The sequence below is a fragment of the Micromys minutus genome (assembly GCF_963924665.1).
Source record: "Micromys minutus genome assembly, chromosome: 7".
In the NCBI taxonomy this organism is placed as follows: Eukaryota; Metazoa; Chordata; class Mammalia; order Rodentia; family Muridae; genus Micromys; species Micromys minutus.
Window position 1 is genome coordinate 28,972,221 of NC_137976.1, and position 6,082 is coordinate 28,978,302.

At 42.0% G+C, this 6,082-nt stretch overlaps 1 pseudogene across 1 annotated transcript; it reads left to right on the forward strand.

Moving 5' to 3' along the window:
• The first annotated feature begins 857 nt into the window (after positions 1 to 857).
• On the forward strand, positions 858 to 5,876 carry LOC308422630 (NGFI-A-binding protein 1-like; annotated as a pseudogene). Its single transcript has 3 exons — positions 858 to 869; positions 2,916 to 4,179; positions 5,758 to 5,876. The product of its transcript is annotated as an NGFI-A-binding protein 1-like (transcript).
• The last annotated feature ends 206 nt before the right edge of the window (positions 5,877 to 6,082 follow it).

The window sequence follows — 6,082 nt, forward strand, 5'->3', positions numbered from 1 at the left end:
GTAGGATATTTAAATCACACCTTGAAGCCCAAGGATTGTGTCATTTATTAGAAAAGCCTTTTAGTTGTGGTGTGGCTCAGCACACTTCTTCAATCTAAGAGCATTCAGTTTATTACAAACAGGATTAAATAAAATCACCCATAGGAAAAGAAGCAGGAAAAACAACCAATTGACAGGGAGTGAGGATAAGAAATTCCATAGAAAGGAAGATGAAATCAGGAGGACAGGAAGTATAAGGGAAGGACATTCGGTTTGAAAGGTTTTTGAGATGGCATGAGAGGGATTCCTGGTGAACTGTTGGCTGAGAAACATGGACAACTTGGTACTTTCTTTGCCTCACTGAGCCAGTAGGCTTTTGCACTAGAATCTGGTTCCAAAAACTTCATTAGTAAAATCTAATGATTAAAATTTTGTTAAAAACGAAAAGAGAAGCAGAAGAAACAAGACTTGTCACTCCAATTCATGGCACAACCACATAGAAAAAGAAATCACACTAGTTTCAGACAAACTGAGAAGTCATCACAGATACATTTAGACAAGGACTACTGTGTCCCCACAGGATAAAACTGAAAAAGGGTAGCCCAAGGTTGTTAGAAAAAAGCTATCTTAGTTTATCCAATTACTATGCAAGACGTATCAGCAGAGAATATTCACACCCAAAGTTATAAATAAATTGAATTGAATCCTATGGGCATACTAGGTTGGAGGAGATTCAAAGAAGAGATCATTTCTTATGATGCACATTCACCCAATGTGAAGCAGATATTAAGTTTATGGTCAAATCAAAACAAAATTGTCACCCTAAATTGAAAATATTTGGCAAGAGCAGTATTGGAAGCTGATCATCCTATGTTACAATGGTGAATATGGTGAGAAGAGGAAACTACAGTCATAGAACAGCAAAATAAGACTAGAGGTATTAATATTTTCCAAGATCACTTGCTAGGTAGAGATCAATATGCTGAGTTACAAAGACATCTTTTTTTCATATTAAACATCAAAATGAATCTATTTATTGATAATTAAATGAAATAAATTTTCAATTACATATAATATTCATAATCATAGGGATATAAAAATCCATTGTGGTTATGAGCTAATTTTATATTTTCTGTATTTACATTTCAAATGTTATCCCCTCTCCCCCTCTCCTAACCCTCTCTCCTTGCCTTCATGAAGGTGCTCCCTCTCCCAAGCACCCTCTCATACCTCAGTGCCTTGCCATTCCCTAAACTGAAAAAACAAACCTTCACTGGACCAAAGGCCTATCTTCACATTGATTCCAGAAAATGCTATCTTCTGCTATATATGCACCTGGAGCCTTGGGTCTTTCCATGTATAGACACTGGTTGGTGTTTTAGTCCCTGGAAGCTGTAGAGGGTTTGATTGGTTGATAATGCTGTTCTTCCCATGGGGTTACAAACCCTTTCAGCTCCTTCAGTCCTATCTCTAGCTCCTTTATTGGGGTCCCCCTGTTCAGTCCAATGGTTAGCTGCAAGCATCCTCATCTGTATCAGTATGGCTCTGGCAGAGCCTCTGAGGAGGCATTCATATCTGGCTCCTTCCAGTAAGCACTTCTTGGCAACATAAATAGTGCCTGGGTTTGGCGGCAGCATATGGGGTGGATCAACAGATGAGGCAGTCTTTGAATATTTTTCTTCAATTCCTGCTCCTCTGTTTGTCCTTGTATTTCCTCCCCTGAGTGTTTTGTTCTCCCTTCTAAGAAGAACTGAGGTATCCACATACGAGTCTTCCTTTTTTTTGAACTTTATAAAGTCTGTGAATAGTTTCTTGGTATTCAGAGCTTTTTGGGATAAGTATCTACTTATTAGTGAGTGCATACCATGAGTGTTCTTTTGTGACAGGGTTACCTCACTCAGGATGACAGCTTCAAGTACCATCCATTTGCCTAGGAATTTCATAAAGTCATTGTTTCTAATAGCTGAGTAGTACTCCATTATATAAAGGTACCACAATTTTTGTATCCATTTCTCTTTTGAAGTACATGTGAGTTTTTCCCAGCTTCTGGCTATTATAAATAAGGCTACTATGAACATGGTGAAGCATGTGTCCTTGTTATACCTTGAACAGTATTTTCAGTATATCCCCAGGAGTAGTATAGCTGGGTCTTTAGGTATTACAACGTCCAATTTTCTGAGGAACTGCCAGACTGATTTCTAGATTTGTTGTACAAGCTTGCAATCCAAACAACAATGGAGGAGTGTTCCTCTTTCTCCACATCCTCATCAGCATTTGCTGTCACCTGAGTTTTTGATCCTGCCTTGATGATACTGGACTGAACTTCTGAACCTGCAAGCAAGCCCAATTAAATGTTGTCCTTACAAGAGCTGCGTTGGTCACCGTGTGTTCACAGCAGTAAAACTCTAACTAAGACAGTGTGGTTCACAAACATTTTAAAAGCTTGGATCTAGAACATCCAAGGTTTTGATATTTATGTTAAGCACCTAGTAAATAAACAGAAGTCTGGAAGAAAAGAAGGATGAAGTATTTCTCCTTTTTTATTGAAAATAGATTTTTCTCATTCGATACATTCAAACCATTGGTTCTCCTTCCCCTATTCCTCCAAGTTCCTCCCCACTTTCCTTCCCATTTGGATCCATACCCTTTTGTCTCTCCTTAAAAAACAAACATATGGGCTGGAGAGATGATGGCTCAGTGGTTACGAGTACTGGCTCTTCTGCCAGAGGTGCTGAGTTCAATTCCCAGCAACCACATGGTGGCTGAAAACCATCTCTAATGGGATCAGATGCCCTCTTCTGGAGTGTCTAAAGACAAGGACAGTGTACTTATATACATAAGATAAATAAATAGGGAGTGGGCAGGGGACAGAGCGCCTGTGCCCATCACCCATCAGGTTCCTGCCCCCTTCGATAGGCGCTGTGGAGTTCTGGTAGGAGCCCGGCAGAGACGCAGCCAAGGGCTGTGTTAAGCCCATCTACAGTAATGACCACAACCTGTATAGAGTACTAGAAAATCTGCTTTCTTACTTCGATGCCCTTTTCCAATAAGGTGGTGATGATGTCCAGCAATTGTGTGAAGCTGGAGAAGAATTTTGGAAATCAAGGCACCCTTGGGCATGGCAAGCAAGTTCCATCACATTTGTAGGCTTCAGAAGGTTTTGAGAGACTCGGTTCCAAACCCTGGCTTTCTCAATCAGTTATTGACTTCCCTTCCGGTCAGTAGCATACCCATCTATAAATTACCAGAGGGATCACGAATATCCTGCAATGGTTAGGAAAGGAGCACCAGCGCACGAGAGCCACATTTTTAAAAGGTCCCCAAGTGTGCGGTCACCACCTGTGTGTAGAGCTTGGGTCAGGCCAAGTCAGAGGTGGGCAGTTTAGCAATGCAGTGTTAGTGAATCCAGACTCGGGCAAGAACACCACACCACTTAAAGGGAGCATAGTCTCTCCTGCAGACCTGGGCTCCCCAGACTTCCCAAAGTGAAGCCCAGATGCTGCTGCTGCACTCTCTGTGCCCCAAAGTGATTTAAATGAAGCTAAAGAGCTGCTGAAGAACAGTAGGAATCTGGCCAAAGTTATTGGTCATATCTTTGAGACGAGTGAGAAAGATCCACACAAGGTGGGGGGAGGGGTAGAAAGTGCAGAGCCATCTATGGGCGATTTGACTCTAAAAGAAAGGATGGTAAACTCCTCACATTGCATGAGCTTACTGTTAATGAAGCATCTGCTCAGCTGTGTGCAAAGGACAATACTCTGCTGACCAGAAAACATGAGCTTTTTGCCCTGGCCAGGGAGGTTTCTCGAGACGTTACCTACAAGTACGAGGACCACCAGGTTAAAATGTGGTAAAAGAGATGAATTATCTCCGATGAGAATTAAAATGGAGGACGGATTTTCAGACTTCCAGGAATCTGTACCAACCCTGTTCCAGCAGGTCAGAGCCACAAGGGAAGAGCTTGCAGGTCTCGGTTCACAGCAGTCTGAAAAGGGGATGGGGAAGCAGAAGGAGCTCCTGTGTGTCCTGTGCCCTCTCTGAGAGGCCACAGCAGGAGAGGAGGCTCGGGGCTGGGCTCTACAGGCAGAACTGCCTTCTGATGGCTCTGATGAACAAGGAACAAGGAGAAAGACCTTTGAATCTGAATCCCTAGTGTGCAGAACAGATAGCCCCATCTTTTTGTGGTGGGTGGGGAGTTGAGTAGGTTTGTTGCAGAGAGAAATATGACCTGGGCAGACCTGGCCCCAGAGGTTTCAGAGGAGAAGAATTTCACTATGTGGCATAAAGATTGTTTTTGTGGAATTTTGGTGAAGAATATGGCTGACTTTTTTTTTTTTTTTTTTTTTTTTTTTTTTTTTTTTTTTTTTTGCCCTTCTCTGAAGAGTCTACCTGAGGCTAAGGTAAAGAGATTATGTTAACTTCAATGACAAAAGAAGTCTCAAAAAAGCCCAACAGAGTCTTTGTTCTCTGGTTAAGTCTCTTGAAGTACATTTTGAACAACCATAACAAGCTTAGAATAGAAAAATATATGTTTCAAGTATTAAAGAGGTACCAGGAAGTGAAATGAATCTGAGTCCTGTGTTCAGGGAGATAGCAGATTAAGGGAGAGAAAGTTTGGGGCAGGATCCCACCCAGTTAAATTTAGATCCATGAATGGTGGTACACACTTAATCCCAGGAGATAGGCTTGCAGATCTCTGAGTTCAATCTACAGAGCAAGATTCAGGATAGCAAATCTTAGGCAGTGAAGGACTTAGAAAACAGAAGGCGAGTAACATTAGAGCAAGAGGCCATGTTCCAGGTCCTGCAAGCAGCAGAACTCAGCAACTTCAGCCATGTGGCTCTCTGGCTTTAGAGTAAAGAATAGAAGGGACTACTGTGACAGTTTATGCTGGTCAGCCAGAGATAAGAAATTAGTAGTGACTAAGAAGAGACCAGCATCACTGAGGTGAAATCTGAGAAGTGTTCTCTGAGAGCACGAAGAAGCTATGTTCCAGAGATAGCCAATTATACCTTTGGCTGCAGCTGTACTTGGTACTGTGTAAGAGTCACTCAGGTGGTACTGGTTTGAAAGGCATGAAGGAGTCATGAAGAACAGCTGAAGCTTGACACTGTGAGAGGCCATAGAAGGGCATTGGTAAGGGTGCAGCCTCATTTGCAGTTGATAGCCCAGGACTGAAGGCATCATACAAAGGAGTTTGGCATTATAAAGAGAGCCTACTAGAGGCTCTCTTGCGGTGAAAGACTCCAGTGTGTTAGAGATGCCAAGTACCATAGATGACCACCAAGAACAAAAGCAGCACTAGAATAGATAAACCTGAGCTTAGAGTGCAACAGAGGACAGAGCTAGAGAATAAAAACCAGCCCTTCTGGAGAGCCCAGAAGATCATGTGTAGATCCCAGACATTGAAACAAAAATCTGTAATACTGAAGTTGCCTTAAAGATCCCAAGATGTTTGGGCTGCCTGAGTCAAGGGCTATCTGCTAAGGAAAACTGCTAACAGGGAGTGGAACCAGTACAGGAGACAGAAGTTTGTTGTAGTCAATAAAGATGAAAAAGGAGTTGGAGATCTGAAGACTTCTTTAACGTGAGTCATGGAGATGTAGAGTTTGGACTTTGCCCTCTGATTTCCTGTCTTGCTTTGGGGATTACAGATAAGTGATTAGATTCATCTCAGAAGAGACTTTCAACTTTGGACTTTTAACATTATTGAGACTACTATAGACTATGGGAAATTTTAAAGTTGGATTAAATGTATTTGCATTATGCTATTTTTAGTTATGAACCCCAAGACTAATATGCTTAAGCAAACCTATGGGGACCAGGGAATAGAATGTAATGGTTTATATAAGATTGGCCCAGGGGGTGTCCAAAAAGAAGTGCCCTTGTTGGAGTAGGTATGTCACTGTGGATGTGGGCTTAAGACCCTCATCCTAGCTGGCTAGAAGTTAGTATTCTATTAGTAGTCTTCAGATGAAGACATAGAACTCTCAGCTCCTTCTGCAGCATGCCTGCCTGGACATTGCCATGTTCCTGCCTTGATGATAATGGACTGAACCTCTGGACCTGTAAGCCAGTCCCAATTAAATGTTGTCTTTATAAG